Below are 21,159 nucleotides of genomic sequence, written 5' to 3' on the forward strand. Positions count from 1 at the left end.
ATTACACCAGTACACACTACAGCACAGTGTTATCAACTTCTTCACTTTCTCCAGCTGTGTGTCAATCATGCTACCATTTAAGATGTTAACGTAAAAGCTTGAACATGTTATGGCACTGTTTTGTTATAAGGAGTGAAACAGATTCATGTTCCAAGATCAGCTGTATCTCTGTGTTAATAAAGTTGCTCTGGGAACAGTTGCTCTATAAAGTCCCAGTGCCAGCCGTGACCCCATATTAAAGGCTTTGCTGGTGTTTTTATGGCATAAATCACAAGTTTAACCCCAGGAAGCGTTCCTGCCCTCCTCAGCTGTCCATGTTTATATTTAGTGCTGCAGGCAGAAATATGGAGCTGTGGTGTAGGTTTACTGTGAAACCCAAACTGCTGGCCTGTTTTATGGTTTGGCCCATATTTCTCCCCTCAGTGGTCCCTGAGCAGGTATGCATGTATCAGTGTTCCTGGCATTGGAGCTAACACAGCAAAAAGTCTGAACCCAATAATCAGCCATAGCATGTCTTGATCTCCATCTGTCAGCTCATCGTTATGGTCACTGCAGACGTTCTCGGTGCCTCCACCAACTTTGTGCCTGTTAAATGAAAGGAAAGATGTAATCCATACAAACTCTTCATCCTGGAGCTTCATCAGGACCAGAAACACTTCTGACATCAACTTCTTCTCTGCTGTCAGACTGAAATCAAAGCAGTGATGCTGTGCGATGTTACATTTATTACAACTGAAATTCCTGTGAGTTTTCATATGAGAAACAAACAAGTAAACAATATAAAAAATACATAAAATTGTATCTCACATCTGAATAAACATTGTTTGTATAATTTGCAAAGGGTATTAAATGAAGATGAAATGAATACAGTGGAAATCATGATCATCCTGAAGTGCAGTAATATGAATCAAAACACATCATATAGGCCTGTAATAGTAAAACAGTGGCAGGGACCATTCTGCACAGTGAGTACTTTTTACTTCAGTAAGGTTCTGAATGCAGCCATAGTAGAGTCTTTTCACAGTGTGGTATTATCCACTTTTACATATGTAAAGGATGGCAATACACCACTGTTACTGTTGTCACAGTGTGTCTGTCAGTGTGTCCCTGTCACAGTAAGTATCAGTATGATGGTGGCTGCCCTCTCTGTCACAGTAAGTATCAGTATGGTGCTGGCTGCCCTCTGTATCATGTATCATAGAATGAAATAAACCACATTGGAGTTTCATAATTTTCTTTATTGAGTCTTCCACAGTTTAGCATAGCTTCACCCTAGGTGGCTCTTTAAACCATCATTTTCTGGACATAGTTCACAAAGTTGCTCACTTAGTACCAAATTTTATCAGTCGGCTCAGGTCATAAGTCAAAATACATAAAACCATAGCTGTCCCCCTTTTATTTCATGATAATATTGAATATTTTAATGATATGGTGACTGCCAAACTGGAAATGTTCCTGGTTTTCTAATTTTCTAATCTAATTTGCTTGTGTTTGTATGATTGTGCATTTGACTTGTGTGTTTGTGTTTGTTGTGCTTTTACCCAGCTTTAATAGGGAATTTGGGTTAAAAAATAATTAATGATTATCAGGCATAATTATTGATTATGATAACAGCACAAGTCCTGTTAACTAGGGGCTAGCGTTACATGCACATGCAGGCTAATAAGCAGCCTGGGCACGTAACGTTAAGATACCTATGAGGAGCAAGTGACGAGCTAATTGAGCTAAAGTTAACATAGCAGCTCTGGGCTGACAAAATAATTTTTCCTTTAACCCATTACAATATCACAGATCATTAAACAAAAGCAATCTACATGTACAAGTTCAGACATAACATTCTTGCTATTACTAAGACGGAAGTTATGTGTAAACATACCTGTGCATTGATTATGTGTCTATACATCCATGCTCTGCTCCCGCTGTCTTCTCCATGGATTTCAAAAGTGGTGGGTGCCAAGCTGTCACGTCGATCGACACTGGCCAATAGAAACATGTCTTACATCTTTCAGCGTAGGTCCCACCCCCAAAAGGTGCAGCTTAACAGCAAGCAAAACTTTTGGATTTGTATTAATACATTAATCACAAATTTATTTTGCTTGCTATAACAGATTTTTTTAATTGCAGTATCGATAGTTTTGCTCTCAAATCTATTTCTTGATTGCAGTGTGGAACGTTTTGCTCGATTGCATAATAAAGACACAGAAATAACTCCATAATGGCGCTGCTTGGTTAAGTGTGAACAAACATAGGCAGCGTAAAGGCGAGCCTTCGTTGCAGCGATAATGTGGAATCTCTGTGTGAAAGGGGCTAGTGTTGGTGCTCACTGATATCACATGTAGGTGTGATATGGTCCAGACTGAAGGAGTGTGTGTGATGTGGTGTCAGGTCAGGAACATAGAAACACTGGCAGGAGCCGACGTAGAAACACTGGCAGGAGTCGGCCGGGCCGCCAATGGTGGAGCTGGGGCGCTGGGCAGCAGCTCCATTTTAAACCTGGTTATTAGTTTCTCCACAAATCTTATATCGTTATCCGCACTTAAACACAAATTGTCCAATATGGCCTTAGAACGAACTGACCAACAATGGATCCAGCAGTCAATGGCATTCTTCTGTTACAACTTTGTCAAACGAGGTGAGGACCCAAATGCAGACAACACACGGGAGGCAGGATATAAGAACTAAACACGAGCTTTATTTTAACCAAAGCTGAAATGACAAACAAAAACCAAGAGTCCACGCAAACCAAAACTGAGACAAAAAGACAAAAGACAAAGTAGCAACAAAAAGGGCTTCAACAAAATGCAAACAAAAGCAAAGTACAAATCAATGAAAAAACCACAAGGAACAAAAACCAGAAACATACCAGGGGAAACCAGGGGAAGACACGAGGAGACACGAGGAGACACGGAGGGACGAACATGGAGGAAGAACTGACAAAGACATGAGGAAGAACAAAGACTATATACAGACACACTCTAATGAGGGGATGAGGAACAGGTGGAGTGAGGCGGGAAAAGGACAGATGAGGGAAGGAACGGAAAAACACTGGAAGGTGGGAAAAACACACAGGAGGAACTGAAAAGCAAGACGCGACACACAAGGGTACAATTTCAAAATAAAACAGGAAACACAAGAACAACAAGAAAAAAATTGTAGCCTGATATCCATCTATGGAAAAACAGACATTTCTTTGGAGCCATTTATAAAACTGAAATAGTGCTTTAGCATAGTCACCGTCTTTACTGCCTCCATATTCATGTCATATATTAAACAGTAAACAGAGACAGATGTAATGACACAAAATGTAGTACAAGTTGTCGCTTCAGTCCACTCTGCCATCTCACATAGCCAGACTGACCTCCACAGTATGTCAGCTGTACGTCTGCTGTAAACACACGAGGAGAGACACTAGCACCACAGTTAATCACAGCAAAATGCAGTCTCACCAAGACTCGCACTGTGCCGAAATGAGTACACATTAATGAGGCAAATTACACAAATAAAATATTTAGTTTCTGTTGCTTTAATACAGAAATTATTGATAATTATTAGACATTTTTAGAGGTGCCAAGATGAAATATAGGTGTGCTTGAGCACCCCTTAAAAGAGCCTACAATCACCTGTGGTCTGTGAACACTTCTCTTCAAAGCAGTTCATGTGTAAAAGGGGCTTTGGTGGTCTAGTTAGGGTGGGAAGCACAGATTAAGAAGTCTGTAACCTGTCTGTGAATATCTCCTTCCAGCTCAGATAACCTTGTTTTATCCTTGAACTTTATTCTTTGACTTATCAGAGGATCCTTCCAAGCACATGTTTTTAATATATCAATATCAGGTACAAGGACAGCGACAATGTTCCTCAGACAAAGAGATGACTGTACAAGAGAAATGACATCCGAAATTAATGCTTCCAGTTCACACAAGAGGTCTCACAGGGAACAGCAGATATGTCTAAAATTACTGGACAACTAACTATATAGTTTAATCTTCAAACATCTAATTGGTTATCCACTTTTGCATTTCCTCTAATTCATCTCCCAACCATGGAAATCAGGGAAGGTTAAAGGGGCTCTGTGGAACTTCTGTGTTGTGGTGGAAGCCAATCATTAATTTATGTTATCAGACTTCATTTCTAAACTGATGTCAGCTGCTGTTGCTCTCTGTCAGCGGAGCAGAGAGAGGCACTGAGAACATGCATACAGTCACAATCTTTGGACTGTTGCAGAAAATCTGACCTGAGTCCTTCACAAAGAAATCCACAGTCCAGCAGCATTTGACAACTTCAGTACATCATCCTCAGGCTTGTGGAGGCAACTGAGAGAGAAGGGAAGGTCTTATTTTTCATGTCACGTTACAGTCTGCTTACATATTGATTAAAACACTTATGATAATAAAAACAATGTATAAGCTTTTCACACTTCGATGACATATACAGTTTAGAAATTCTGTGATTTATGAAAGAAAAGCAATTTTATCTTTGATTAAAATAACATTAAATTGATCAGAAATATGGTATAGACATTATTAATGTGGTAATGGACTATTTTAGCTGGAAATGACTGGTGTACAGGGGAGCATTTTCAGTAGCATCATACCTGTGGTCCAATCTCACATTGTGTTAGCTAGTCCAAGTTTGTCGTGTTAAAACACTAATTGATCATTAGAAAACTGTTGCTGATGAAAGAAGCGATAGCTTAGGCTAGTTGAGTATCTGATGCATCAGCATTTGTGGGTTCAATTTTAGTCTCAAAACTGAGGGAAAAAAACCCTTCTTCTAAAACGTGTCCATCTATTCTTGTTCTGAGAAATGAAGACTATTGGATCAAACTACCAAACTGTACTGCTCCCTTCAAAGAACAACACAAACTGGCTCTAGCCAAACAGGAAGAGAAGTGGGAGACCCGGTACACAACTGAGCTACAGGACAAGTACATCAGAGTCTCTAGTTTGAGAAACAGACGCCTTGCTGAAAAAAAGTGTTGTGAATAGGCAAATCTAAGTTTGATGTATTGGATCAAAGAACATTTATAAGACACAGAACATGAAAATATGCTGGAGGAGTGCTTGACACCGTCAGTCAGCACGGTGGAGGAAATATGATGGTCTGGAGGTGCTCTGGTGCTGGTAAAGTGGGAGATTAGTACATCTCCATCCTACAACAGGATAATGAACCAAAGCACTGCTCCAAACTAGATAGATAGATAGATAGATAGATAGATAGATAGATAGATAGATAGATAGATAGATAGATAGATAGATAGATAGATAGATTTTTTTGTTTTTTTGGAATGGCTGTTGAAAGAAGTTGTACACTGTTGTGTTAAATGACTGTCCATGCTGAGTAATTGCATCCTTGCTACAGTGTTGGGTCGCTCTGAAACCCTCTCATTACAGCTGAGCACTTGCTCTGTTGACTCAGGTGCGCTTTGTCTTCTTAATGACCATTGCAGGAGTTTGTGGGTGGTAATTCTGGCAGAGGCGGGTTGATTCATTTGTCTATATGAATGACAGCTAAAGTGCATCTCTGACAAATGTAGCTCTTTAAAGGTAAAGTTATGAGCCAAATGGAATCCAATCAAGTGATGAATACCTTATGCAATACAAATGGCTCATTTGTGTTTTTCCACTCTCTTCCAGTGGCCTTGTAAATTGAAAAGTAATAGCACTTGATTAGTGTGAATGGGTTGTTTTAGTGAGAACTTTTCTCCCCTGACCTCTTCCTGCAGCAGTCAAGATGAAGTCCTGCCAAACACACCAAGTCCTCTATTGGGACAGTTATGCTGGGAACCATTTCTTCCCCTCTCATGCCTCCTGGCAGGTCACATTGATTCATTTCAGTGTGAGTCAACCTTTATCAACCTTTATTCGCCTGATGACCCAATTATCATTTTACCAGTAACATCAGTCTGTGGATCCCCAAGAAAATCCCGCAGACACTCATAGACTGAGCCAAAGCAGACAATGTTAAGATAACATCATTCAGTGCAGTGCAGTAGCACCTAGCTGGCCACTGTGACAATTGTGTGTTTGTTAGCAATAATTTGCTGCTACAAAATGCAGTCAATTTACATTTTACAACCTCATCCTGGCCCTTTGATCATTTTGTTTTGTTGTGTCTTGCCAAGCACAAAAATACTCTTATTATATTAAAACGGTTAAACCCAGGCTGTTGAGAGGGGCATTTTATGAGAATCAAACTGACAATGGACCTCAGATATTAAAAAGATGCATTGTTTTTTTCCTGTACTTGAATATACGTAATGTTGCTTTTTTCAGTTGTGAAAACAAATAAACAAAGAGGACCAAAAAGATTTCCTTTTTTTTGTTTGTTATTCCAAGCGTTGAAGGTCAGACAAAGGGGATGTAAAAGTCTGGCCAGCACTTCGAAGAAAGTAGTTGAAAAGACCTTCCCTGAATCCCAGTCCTCAAATCCAAAATATACACAAAGCCAAAAATTTAAAGAATGCTAACTTTAATCCAAGGTTAATGGTATTACTAATAATATCAAATTATTTACCATCTTAAACTTCTTAACCCTGAGAAAACAGACTTCCCAAAGGCTTCCCACAACTGGCAGTGGGAGGTCGTTATTGACATGATTCTGTTTAAACTAAACATAAAACCATAATAGCTTGAGCATGAATTATTTTTACAATGGAAAGTTAATGTTTGGTCTTCTGCCTCATCACATTGAACGCTTGTGATGACATCATTATGTTATGTTAGGTGCAGTACAATCTGTGGTGACAACGCACGGCAGTGCCAGTGATTGGTGGGAGGAGAGCGAAGAAGCAGGTTGATAGTTGTCGGCGAGAGATGAGAGAAATATTCAGAGTAGGTAGTTTTGAGCATAGTGTATTTTGTAACAGTGAGCTTGAACACATAGTTCAAATAAGTTGGAGTGTTCAGAAATATTGTGTTCATTTTTCTACTTAGGTTGTTCAGATTTTAGGAATATAACAAATGTTAAAGTTATTACAAGAAATGACATCCCAATAAGCAGAAATACCAATGTAGGTACAAGCAGACATTTGTATTGCAGAGTACAAAGGTTAACAGATATTCAACGAGCACAAAAAACAATCAAAGAACTACTGGATAAAATATATAAAGAAAGTAATACAAAATGGAAAAGAGGTGACAAAAAAAGTCCAGTAGTCTCTCTCTGTTTTACCCTCAGATTCAAATAATCTGGATAAACTAGCAAAGTTATTCATGACTGAGTCGGCCTAATTCCAGTTAAGCACCCGGCTAACTTGAATAGAGATAAAATGATTCATCTCACAGGGATTGTGACAAATCAAAATAAATGTATCCACCTTTCTATAGATGCTTCTTTCACAGTGTAAGCTTATGGGGAAAAAAGTTGTTTTAGGCCCTGGTGCATCATGTGACGCATTACACGGTTTGGCCAACTTGGGGAGGGGGCTTGGGGAACGTGGAGACAGCAGGATTCTCCTGTTTACTGGCAATGGAAGAACTGACTAAGCTACCAATTCCAGCGGTCCTGGTGATGGCTTATACTGTCAAACATGCCAAGCGAAGAAAAACATTTGAAGGAAAGAAAGAGGCAAAGAGCTGCCTCCAACAAAAGAAAAGGGGTCGAGCTAGTGTGGTGAGGTAGAGAGGAGGCGGGGATTGCTAAGTGCAAAATGGACAGGAAGTTGGCTAAAACAGCAACATCACTTACAGCAGCTTTAACACTTTGATCCTGCTCAGTCTACAGATTAGAAAGAGCAGCACCAGCAGAGAAGGATGCAGCCAGGGAGGAAACCAACGCCTACCATAGTGTCCTTGAACTGACCATGAAAAATAATCATCTTATTGTCCCAAAACAGAAAAGCAGCTGCCGCCTTTTGTGGTCCCAAAAAGCTTCATGTCTCCAAATAGTCACAATATTAGCATTCGACTGAGGCTGATAACTTAGTGTCAAAAAAGAATCTATGAAATACTGCATGTGACGCACTGAAAGACAATAATATCCTTGGTATGACAAACGCAATGTACAAACACTGGATTTCCTCAATGCTTGAGTTGATAATGGTGATATCCTGCTGATATAGATACCATAAGCACCTTTCACCAAGGTCAGATTTCCTTCTATCTGCTGTCAACAATCCACAGGTGGAGTCAGCAGCTGGAAGCTTGATCATATCCTTTCAACCTAAAAAGCTATATCAACCTATAGCTTGCAATTTTCACTAAATGTTGCTCCCTTTTTGACACATCCTGAGATCCTGAGGTACACCTAAAGCCATGAGAGCTATGAACTCCATTTTGTGTTGGTTTATAGTTGTAACCATTATCGAAGGGGATGTGGCATTACTTGAGGTGAGCTCTATTTCTCAACAATTGACTCAATAACTTGCACATAAAATGCGAAATGATTTTCCATTCTATCGCGAGAGCATGGTTCTTGGGCAGCCAACCCTCGAACCCCATGGTCCCTCAATTTATGATCATGCATAGAACCTGGGGTTACACTATTTAGCCTCAGTGTTGCCGTCACAGCACAGTGTTTTGGCGTGAGCATTGTTTGGGCTGAGTGAGAACGTGAGACTAAAGGTGAAACTGTGTGTCACATGCCAGAAGTGTAAGAGTTGGCAACCCTGTTGTAGTCCATTTTACTCCCCACCTGTAAAATTGAAATCAATGTGAAGGTGTAATTGAATTAATCCACTTTGTTGGCTTTCATACAAATATTTTCCAGCCCTTTAGTTAATGATGTGAATACACATTTGTGTAGGCTTGTTAATGGGTGGAAAACTGCAGACTGTCCAATAAATCTGTTCAGGGAAAAACGATTGCGTTGATAATAGCTCACTGCATTATATTCAAGGTAAACTCCCAATTCTTTTCCATGTATCTCACAGTGTGGAGCACATGGGGAAAGCATTAGGCCTTAATGCACTCTCTAATGACTCTATAGGCCTGTGCTCCTACTTTGGAAATTCTCTTGTGTTCAAGTCTTCTCTGCTTCCTGAGCAATCATCAGTGGCTTTGCTTTTTTTACAAGTTCACATCAAAGTAATGTCGGCATGCCAATGTCTCACAAAGATCTGTAAAATCTGGAACAGAATTACAGTAAAGAGACTGAATCTGGCAGAAATCACAAAGCAGACCAAGCCAAAATGAGTTTCATTGTTTCATGTTGAATTCTGACAGACTTTTTAAGCTGGAATTATGGGTATCCAACTTCATTTCATTTTATTATTATACTGGAAAAGATTAAAAGTAAAAATGTGTGACATTTAAACCACTCTGACTCAAGGAACAGTTCACAAGCGTCATAGAAATTATTGCTCTAATTGATTAATTTCTCATTCCAGGTTTTATTGTATGTTTTAAAAAATGATTTCTGATGGTAGTAGGTGGTACTGGAATAAGTGCATGCAAAACTGATAGTGTTGCGTCCATGTCTTGTGCCTTGAAAGTAGAGCAGTAAGTGTTGGAGGGGAGTTATTGTTTTGGATCTGAAAATAAAATGTAATGGCTAGTTTTTAAAAGTCAGGGTGTTAGTCCAAGGGAGAAAGGTTGCCATGGATCTTGGGAGGCCTCAGGTCGACCCAGTTGTCAAATAATGGACATCAGAAGTGAGTTTCTAGCAGCAGACTAAATAAGGCAGACAGTGTTATACTGATTGAAATACTAGCCCCCTATGACTGAAAGCCGTGAGTGCAAGAAGAAAATGAGCTGATGAGTTCAACCTATCAGTAGCAGAACATTTTGAAATAAAGCAGAGCCAATGGAAGTCAAATAACACTTAAGCACATAAGCCAAATTAAGCCAACAATGTGAAGTGTGTGTGTGTGTGTGTGTGTGTGTGTGTGTGTGTGTGTGTGTGTGTGTGTGTGTGTGTGTATTCATAAGCAACACTGTGTATTGTTTGAAGGTTTTCAATGCAGGATAAACATTTGGTTTGTCTGGGGCATCTCCATCGCAACTGCTTGAATGTATTTTAACTGATCACTAGCTTGTGCTGAGTCCAAGACATTTAAAATAAGCACTGCATGAAAAGTGGGATTTTCGTCAGGAAGCGGCACTGTAGATTGTCGTGGAAGTTCAGGTTTACGACTGCACACGGCAATTTGCAGGCAACACCGAAAACTGCCGTGAATTGACGGAAATTGACGTGGGCCTTGCTTGGCAGTTGTCCCCCCATGACCCCCCTCCCCCTAATTCTAGGGGAGGCTTTAACATGTAAATGAAAATGCTGTGAGCTATACACCTGCAAATCAGGGTAGCAGGGGGACTTTTACCCCAGGTGACATTTTTCTAAAAGGTATTAACTTCATTAGAAAATCTCTAGTATAAATAGATCAGGCTCAGTATAGCCTAATGATAGACTCTTAAATTTTAGCTTGAATTGACTCAACTGACAGCACACCGTGTTTATATCACAGAGCTTCATAGGCACAGTATTTATATCATAAACATATGCGAGCTTGTCTCGCGAGTTCTTCCGTATAACAATGACCTCGCACGTGATTGGACAAGGAGCCCTCGTCCAATCACGTGCGAGGTCATGGGCACCTCATCCAATCACGTGCGAGGTCATGGGCATGACTCATACAGCAGTACTTGCAAGACGAGCATATAAACAGACATGTTTTTATACCTGTACTCTGACCTTTTCCTCCATTTCCTGTGTTTTAACTGCTTTGCTGTTTCGTGAACTACAATGGCTGGACGGCGTCTCGCCTTCAACTCCTCTGCATGGACGCGATCAGGGCCGTAGCCACCATTGAGGACACCGAGGTCATGTCCTCGGTATTTTTTTCCTTAAGTTTCGTTTCATTAAAATTGAAAGTAAACACGGTCGCGACGTGACTGCAGGTCTATTTTTAGAATGGCAATTAAATGAATCGGAGCAAAGATGCAACATAGTGGTAAGAGGCTGCATCAATCCAAGTTATCATTTGTTGCAGCAAGAAAGGCAGAGGATGATCAGACAAAGAGGAGGAAAGGTGAGAATTGTAATAAGCTAAGAGAATGAGAAAAATAGTGAACGAGCCTACAAATGCAACAGATAGCCAATAGAGATGCTAAACTGTAACCTACTGTAAATGTAGCCTAGGCTGAAAAATGAAAGGACATGCAATGAATCAGAATATTTTAAGGCCATGTTCAGTCACAGTATGAATTATCCATCAATAATATTACTTGGATGTTTGGATGGATAAGTAATAATGTGACTAAACATGGCATTAAAATATTAGGTCAAATTATAGTAATCATGACTCAGTAGTATACTTAGACTTTTCATTTCTGCCGAATGTTGACCTCGGTATTTCAAAAATCCTGGCTACGGCCCTGGACGCGATCAACCCCTTTCAGCCAGTCCGCAGACCGGGGAGAAGAGACTGCTGAATGCTATCAGTGGGCTGTCTCGTCAGCTTACTCTGCTTGCTGCCGATGTGAATGAGCAGTTCACCGTAGTAAACTCCAGGTTACTGTCCATAGAGGATAGGTTGGCTGCTTTGGAGTCAAAAAAGTGTGTGGAGGAGACTAACTCTAAGAAGAGAAGACTAACCTCGCCTCATAATGAGGCCGTGACCTCCTATTTGCTTGGAGCTATGTCTGCAAGTCGAGATTTACATGACGCTGATAGTGACTGAAGTAACTTTTACTGTTTTGTTCCTGTTCCTTCCTTGTTTAATTTTACTGTGACTTACGTTTTTTTATTAATACCACTCTCATCGTTCTTTCGTAGCCAGGAGCTCACCGAGCTCTGTGCCTTGCTGCAGTCGAGATTAGAGGCAATTCCCAAGTACAGGGCAACGCACCACAGACGTCTGCAAAATGGACCAAATTCGGACAGAATGCCACCAGTTACCTACAGTTACCTGCGGCAGACAGACACTTCACGGTGCTGTAGGATTTTGGCCTTCTCCTGAGCTTCCCATTTGTTGTGTGGGCAGATTTATACATAGTTGTGTGTTTGTGTTTCTGCTAATAAAGCTCTGTCTTTGAATAAGCACGTTCCTGGCAAATTTTCCTTTCCTCAATAAATTCATTCATGTCCTTGATGGTAACAATAGTGTAGTCCATAGCATATCATATGAATATGAATAAATATATGTATATCTATATATATATATATATATATATATATATATATATATATATATATATGTGTGTATATATATATATATATATATATATATATATATATATATATACATATATTTATTCATTCATATTCATATGATATGCTATGTACTAAACTATATATATATATATATATATATGTGTATATATATATATATATATATATTTATATTTATATATATATTTTATTATTGGGGTGGGGTTTACATTTATAATGACCCAGGGTGACCAATAGTGACAGATCTGCCAACCAATCACGAGCAATTTTTCGTGTTTAAAAGAAGTGGTTTCATCCAATACTGAGTGAGGAAATTCAAGCCAGGCCACACATTCTCTGGCCAGGCGTGGTTTCACCGCTATTCATATGTTAATTAGAGCCATTCGCACCTCCGCAAGCTCCACATATGTCATGGTTCGTTTCTGTCAATATGTGGCACAGACGAACGCAACGTTCACAGGCTGTAAATTGTCGTTAACTGCCAAAAATTAGGGAGATTTCCGGGCGTTTACAGGGACGAAAATCCCACTTTTCATGCAGTGAAGTGGGCTGATCCATGGCTGTGATTGGTGGTCAAAGTAGTGGCTGTAAACACTCATCTGCCCTGCAGTATAAGCGAAAAATAGCTGCTAACAAAGCTCCACTACTTTGGTGGTAAACACATCTAATTTCTACTATTCTTCACAATAAATGTCCCCCATTATTTTGTTGATGAAAAAAGCTTTCATTATGAAACAGCAAACTCTATACCTATACTATATCTATACTATAGCAGCAGTAACTTAACACGACTCATGAAACAGATAAAACGCAAACAAGATGAAACAATAAAATATAGCAGATGTCTGAAAGTACAAACAGGGACGCAGGAGGAAAACTAAAGATTCAGTTAGCTGAACACAAAAAAATGTTTAAAATGTTTTTCTCTGATCTCCTTCACAGAAACATGAGTTGAGCTTTACAACACATGCTCGGAGGGTGGGGGTGGGGTCGTGAACACTTGGTCATATGCGTCACCACGAAATGAAATTCATGCTTTCGAGCAGCAACCAGTAAAGCCAAGCAATGACTATCTTGCCTCTTAGTCAAGTTGAGTTACAGCTGAATCAGTCCTGGAGGATATGGCTGTACTGAAGGCACTAACCAGCCTCAGGACAGCTGAGTTAGACAAAATGAGCATACTGTTGTGTCTATGTGCGAGAGAAAGAGAGCGTGTCAGTATTTTCCTTAAGAGTTCAAGGCCCGATCCCAATACACCACTTAGCCCTACACCTCCATTTTGTGCATTCACGTCTAGGGGTAGGGGCCCCCCATTTTTGTTGGGTTAGAGGGGTAGGGTCAATTATCCAATAATAAATGGCTGTTTTGATCTCTTCCAATCAGGATTTTGACCATATCACAGCACTGAGACCGCTCCTGTCATGGTCCTCAATGACACTCATTTGAACACTGACAGTGGAAAAATTTCAGTCTTAGTGTTATGGATCTTAGTGCTGCGTTTGACACGGTTGACCACAATATACTACTGGACCGACTGGAAAACTAGGTGGGACTCTCTGGTACAGCACTAAATTGGTTTAAATCCTATCTAAATGATAGAGACTACTTTGTGTTGTATCGGTAATTACACATCTGAGTGGATGAAAATGACATGCAGAGTACCCCAGGGCTCCATTCTGGGGCCTCTACTATTCAACATTTACATGCTTCCTCTAGCTCAGATAATGGAAAAAACTAAATATGTTACCAAAGTTATGCAGACGACACACAAATTTGCATAGCCATATCACCAGGGGACTATAATCCCATACAAACACTGACTAGATGCATTGAACAAATCAATGACTGGAGTTTTCTCCAGTTAAACAAAGTATTTAATAATTAATAATTGTTTTTTGAGCCAAGGAAGAACGACTAACAGTTTCTGCTCAGCTTCAGTCTGTAATGTTGAAAACTACAAACCAAGCCAGAGACCTAGGTGTAGTCATGGACTGGAAGATGGGCAAAAAAGTTATTTTCCAACCCTGACAATGTGACTACCATGTTAGAGCATTAACTACAATTCAAAGCATAAATTTCCATGTCACAACATAAACTACCATGTTGTAGCATTATCTTCTATTTATAACCCTAACCCTAACCCATGTTTGAATAGAATAGATCAACTTTATTGTCCGTCCAAAAAGTGGCAGAAATTCTCCTTTGACAGGGCTCAACAATACATGATTCACATTTAAAACACACAAAAGGGGACTGCCAAAACAGCAACTGATGTTATATACCCTGTATACAGTGTAATATTGCTCATACCCTCATCATCCTGTCTATGTATACATGGGTGTGTAAATCAGATAATATATGTAAATGCATGAAATGGAACCAATGATAAACATTGTGAAAATTCACTATTGAGTATGGGAAAATATTAAATATATTCTGCAGAAATCATTTTTAAAATATGAAATGTCACACGTATACACAGTTCCTTTACATGTAACTTTCTTGTACTTTTATTATTATTATTATTATTGTTATTATTACTTTACATAAATAAGTCTTTTCTGTGTAATCATGTTTTGTCCCTTATCTCAGTGCACATAAATGTGAACCTGCTGGTGACATTAGATATATCTTCCAGGATCCATGAATGTCACTGTTGACTGTTTGCAGATACAATTTAAAATACTACTTGGACATGGTTATGTAAAGATGTGGTCATCTTTGAAACAAACCATTGTTGTCTTTTGGTAGAACATGGGATGGACACAATAGGTCTCCATTATCCAAGTAAGTCCAAGTGTCTATCCTAACCTCCTCATGAGAGGTCCTCTGAAAGAGGACTGTCTTTAGTGGCATCACCACAAGAGGTTGTTTGTTACCAAAATGTAAGGAAAGGTGGTTTAAAGAATTCAAGTTATCAACAAATATGGTTTTCCTTACAAAAGAATACTAACTCATGGTCTACTTAATTGCTTTTGTGCTTTCACCCACATCTCCTGGACATAATCAGTGAATGGTGTGTGCTCAGTGAGTTAAGAATGAAGCTTCTGTCACTTGATAACAGGTTGTGTGGGTACCTGCTGTCTTAGTTCCAAGACAGTGGTCAGATGAGAATGCCCTCCTTGATCTTTCTCTTGCAGTTTACCAAGCCTAGGACAAGTGCCGGGCTTTGAAGCCAATTTGACATTGTGGCCAAACTGTTTTTAAAATGTCACATGATGCAATGGAACCCAGAAAATACTTTTTCCCCATAAGTGGCTATAAAAGTGGCTAGAGAGTGCCACAGTACCTCAGAATTTAGTCCATTCAGTCTTTTGGAAAGTCTGGAAGAGCCACATGATTCAATTAATTATTACTAATCCAGAAGTTAGCTGGCTCAGGGCTCCACCTCCAGTTCCCATGATACGTTCATGCCGTCCGCTGACTCCTGGTCGATGACTTAGTGTCACATTCTGTCACTTTCTGTGGCAGATACTTGTGTTTTGGTGTTTTTTCTGTTGTGCTTGCAGAGGTGCATTGAGAGGCTGGCCACGCACCGGAGCAGCTGAGACACACACACACACACCGGCAGCAGGTTGGCAATCAGCACATGAAGTAACCAGGTTATTCATGTACTGTATGACCACATTAGTGAGAGAAATTGCCCCGTATGGACTGACATTTGGCATGCATCGGAGAGTGTGGTGATGTCATCCTGCACTCTCACTGCATGTAACCATTAAAGAGAAATCAAATTCAAGCGACTAATCCTTGCGTATATTTATCTTCTCGTGTCACAACGAAAGGACTGATTATTAGCATTGTTATACTGAAACTTGGCTGCATGTTACCGTTTAATGATAGACAGGTAGAGACAGGACTAAGAAGAGCTTGGTTCTGCTATGCTTTCACACTGCAAATAAATCGCACTAGAGTTCACCAGGAAGTGAACCATGACCTCCTTTTTTCCAGGCAGTCTTGGTCCTGCCCTAAGTGGCAAAAAATGACAGCACAGAAATCCAGGATTCACTTCCTGTGATAGTTGACATGATGATTGCTGACTGTGTCGTCTTGCAGCAGAGAACAACTTCTGGTGTGTGTGGACATTCATTAAATCTGAGGAGAAACCAATTGAAACTAATTTGTTGTACTAACAAATACTTTTAAAAAAAAAAAAAGAAAAAAAAGGGAGGATTGTGTTCCCAAAAGTTGAAAAAGCTTGAAACACTCCCGCATGGTGCTTGTCTTACAGTATATAAAACCTTTTGTCAGGACAAAGGTTATACAAAATGGAGGACCCAAGCGCAGACACACAGGAACACACACAGGAGGCAGGATAAGGGGAATGAAAAGTGAGCTTTATTTAAAAAGCTAAAAGTACAAAACACAAGAAAATTAGACAAACCAAAAAGGATCACAAGGACCAAAAACAAAGTAGCAACTAAAAGCTTAAACAAAGTGCAACAGGACAGCAAAAAATAAGGAACCAAAATCCAAACATACCAAATGGGGGAAGACAGGAGGAGACACTGGACACAGAACACGGCATACAGGAGAAGACAGGCAACATCACAGAGGAATGACTGAACGAACTGACAAACACATGAGGGAGAACAAAGACTATATACACAGACACTAACGAGGGGATCAGGAACAGGTGGAGTGAGGAGAGAAGAGGAACAGGTGAGGAAACGAGTGGAAAAGCACTGGGAGGGAAAAACACATAGGAGGAACTGAAAAGCAGGATGGGACACACAAGGGTAAAACAGGAAACAGAAACAGGCACAGAACCATGACACCTTTATGTAGCAGGGAAAGAATAAATCAGTTCCTATCGTTTTTGGTTGTGTAAAACAGCTGCTGGATGGCCCAAAACCCTAAAGTAAGAAATCTGGGACTGACTCTTCAAATATTATTTCCCATCCTCTGCTTTAGAGCCCTCTGTAATCACAGTTAGATTTATAGTAATTCCTCAGTGAGGTGTCGTAAAAAGTGTTTGCTCAAGTATTTAATGGGCTGCTCAGCTCATGTCCAGCCAAAGCTGCCAAGTCAGTCTTTGTCAAGGCAGATCTGAATCCCCCAGAAAACAGGTAGGCAGTCGGTTCTGGTTTCAAAAACATTACGGTTTATAGCAAATTAATACTGAGAGGTGAGTGGAGTCACAGAAGTTGGATTGGTACACATAACTTTATTGTTCAGTGAAAAAATGACATTTACAGGACTAACATTGATGTCTTTGGTAAAAACACTGTAGCCTTTTGACTTATAAGAGAAATTTAGCTTGAAACATTTTTTTTGTTGGAAGAAATGTCTATGGCAGCAGCATGCAGATGCAGCAGCTGATAGCTCTGTTGCTGAAATGCGTGTTGCCTATGACAGACATACAGTACATTCATCAGCACTGACGAAGAAAGCACAGGTTTTGCATTAACAGCAGCAGACTTTGAGACGATGGCATCTTTTGACCGCCCCAGGGAGAAGAGGAAGAGAGTGCCCAGGGAGAAGAGGAAGAGAGTGCCCACATCTTTACAGAGGCCTGTCTCCACCACAACATCCCAGATCAAGCTGTTGCACTGGACGGCAGGCCATGTTCTAAGCCAACAGAGTGCAGGACTACAGCTGGATGAGGAAAGGTGGACTGTGTTTACAGTATGTCACTGATGCCTGGTTGATGGTCAGTGTTTATCACGTCAAACTTTGAATATGAACATGCAGATCATGTTATCACCATCTTGTTGCTGCTGTGCATGAAGGAATTACAAACTTGTACAACCCTGTGTTGTATTATGACAAATCACCTTGAAAATGTTCATCTGTTCGCTTTTCGTCTCTGTTGTGTCTTCACCTCTCAGAACTCTGACTTTCAAGCCCGGTGGTTCCTACTGAAGATGGACATCTTTAAAAACAGCTCACTTTTAGTTCACTCACTATTTTTAACTGAATTAATCTACTGTTGGTGCTCTAGTGAGTTTTAGAGCTACGTGGGATTGAGTGTGCCATTGGTGCAGTTAAAGACAGTGTCCCCCTATAGTTAAAAGGGGGATGGAGGAAAACCTTGTTACATAAAGGAGCCGCAGGTCTTCACCTGTGTGTGCTGTTGACCTGGGGGCCTCCCAGTTTCTTCAGGGCTTCTTAAGCTTAACAAATTGCTTCCTGGTCATGGTCAGGGTTCACATGATCATCACTGATGCAGGGGGCTGTTATACAGCCATCAGTCATGGGAAAAATCCAATACGTGTAATTTTATGCTTTTTAACTGAGACCTCAAGAGAGCACAAAGAGACAGAGCACAGCATGTGCAAGGCACTGACTGGCACAGACTGAAGAGGCAACACATGCAGGAACAGGAGTTTCTTTTTATCTCAGACATTTAAGTGTGAATCAGTGTGTCCATGCAGTCTGATTGGTTACCAAAATAGGTAAGCAGGCCCTGTCCTGACATGCTCATCCATTTATGGCCTGAAGGTATAAACTGCCTTTATGAGTGAGCTGTGTGCCACGGCGGGCGCCATCTTGTCCACCTTAAATCATGCTAGAATCCTTTTTCCACGGGTTTTACAACAGCCCTATTTTCCAAGAGACCTTCATCCTCATCTAAGCAGAATTAGGGCTACAACTAATGATCACTTTCATTTATCAATGAATGCTTCATTTAAAATAATTTATTTTACAGGTCCACAAATGTCATGGTAAGTAGGTGGAAATGACCAATTTTCATATTTGAAATTTCTTTCAAATTACCCCCCAGTTACCACAGTAATTACCTCAAAATTGACCAACATCATTTAGTAATAATATTCTGCTATGTACCAATAAGCTGTAAATAAATAGCTGGTAATTTCTTTAATACATTTACAGGAAACTTCCGACTGGTTTTGGCCTCTGTTACGGTGAGATTATTTTTCTAGGACCCAAATGCAGAGCAAAGAGACAGGAAGTCAGTGAGTAAATTATTTATTTTACAAACTGTGATTTCCGGAGGGTAATGTTGAAGAGGAGACCAGACTTGCAAGCAGGCAAGCAGGGTTGACTGGAGCTGGCATGGAGGAACATAGGAGAGCAGCAAAGCAGGAAGCCAAACAGAACGGCGCTGGAGATCTCTGCAGGAGCCAAAGACAAGAGCATCAGCGCAAAGGCAAAAACACGAAACACTCTGAGTGTGTAGAAACTACTAAATGGCAGCACTCTGAAGTCACCATAAGGGATGCAATAATCTAACACCGAAGTGGTGGAGAGACCAGGTAGATAAAGCCAGAGGGTGATGAGATGATCTGGAACAGGTGTGCCACTCTGCTGCTGCTGCTGCTGCCACACCCACAGACACACACACAAAGGAGAAGAAGCAGGTGAGGGAGAAAAGGAGGGGGGAAAAGCAGGTATGGAGAACCGAACACAGAAAAACAACAGGACTGCCACAGTAGCACCGTGACAGCCTCTTAATTAAAGTAAGTTGTTGCAGCTTCATTTCCAACTAACTTTTGCAGTCAGTAGTACATGTAGTACTTTTTTTAACCATTTACAGTTTCACCAATTTTTATAATGTAGACAGATCAGTCCAACTTTTGAACAGTTTACCTAAAGGTCAAATTTTTTATAGTTACCCACCACAAAACACATAAAATCCCAACAGCTACAACCTCATAATCCAGAATCGATGTTACCAATTTCCTATTTTCAAGTTTCATTCCTTAACCTGTTAAGCCTGAGCAGGGCCCAATTGGACTATTTTTTGATCACCTATGGTAACATATAAGTTAAATATATAGTTTGGTACCTGAGAAATTTTAAATGGTGCCAAAATGGCACAAAAAAATGGCACATTTTGGAAATTCTGCCCGAGTACTCTGTCCTAAAACCTCTCGAATTTTGTTCTGATTCACTTAATTAGCATAAAAGTTGGCAGAGGTCATGTTCAGATGTTTTTCTATGGTTTGCTAGCTGCAGCTGCATAATTCCTCTGGGATATTCATTCTAAAAATAAATCTTTCATCTATACTCTGACCCAGTGACATATTTACTTATACTTACACATCTGAACAAATATTTCAAGTGTTCCCTTTATTACAAGCCCTTGATTATTCACATAGACCTTGTAGTTGCAGAGATACACTCTCAATAATCGAGCAGAGACACAAAATAGAGGCTAATCCAACAGGTTAATTGCATATCTAGGCCTAATAATAATCTTCACATGACTCAAGTTAAATGTCACTCTTTTTATATTTTGTGACATCCAAACATTTGCAGATTTAACAAAAAGTTGGGCAGAAACTGGTTGGAAATGAAGCTGCAACATCTCACTTTTAGTGACCTGCTGAGGGAAGTTGGACAGAAACCTGTTTCAAGGTAAAATGGCATGATCAGCAGAAACCGGTTGGAAGTCTCCTGGAAATTAATTTATGAAAAAAAAAAAAAAAGACCAGCTACTTGTTATTTGTTTTCAGTATTATTAAGTGATGTTGGGGTCATTTTCAATAAATGTTGAGGTAATTACTGTGGTAATTGGGGGGTAATTTCAGAGAAATTACCACCTTACCACCATGAAATTCTGGATGGTGAAAATAAAGTGTTTCCAAATTATCTATGGTATATTGAATTAGTAATGAATCACTGAATTTGTTTTAAAGAAAAACAAATGCCTATTACAAAGACCATAGGCGTGTCTGAATAAGTCCAAATACCAACTCAATTTAAAGCCCACAAAACTGTGTCAAAATGTATTGTGAGATAAATTTGTGAATATTAAATGATTTCCTGCTCAGCTATAAAGTTATTATTAGTCATTATTGAGATTATTAATGCCATGGGAATATCATTAAATCAAATCCACTGTATTTATATAGCCCAAACTCACAATCATAGATTTGGAATATTCTGTCATAAACCATAAGCCAGTGCCTCAGTCAAAGGCATTGTCAAAAGAATTAACCTCGTATGTGTTATTTTGTTGGTAGGGAGGAAAGCCACAAAAGCACGGGTGAACATGTGAACTCAGCACAGCACAGTTTCTTCCGGTCAGTCCCTGCAGCGTGGATACCCTACTACAGTCCTGCACAGATAAGTTAGAGTCTATGG

Source organism: Pagrus major, chromosome 15, assembly GCF_040436345.1.
Source record: "Pagrus major chromosome 15, Pma_NU_1.0".
In the NCBI taxonomy this organism is placed as follows: domain Eukaryota; kingdom Metazoa; phylum Chordata; class Actinopteri; order Spariformes; family Sparidae; genus Pagrus; species Pagrus major.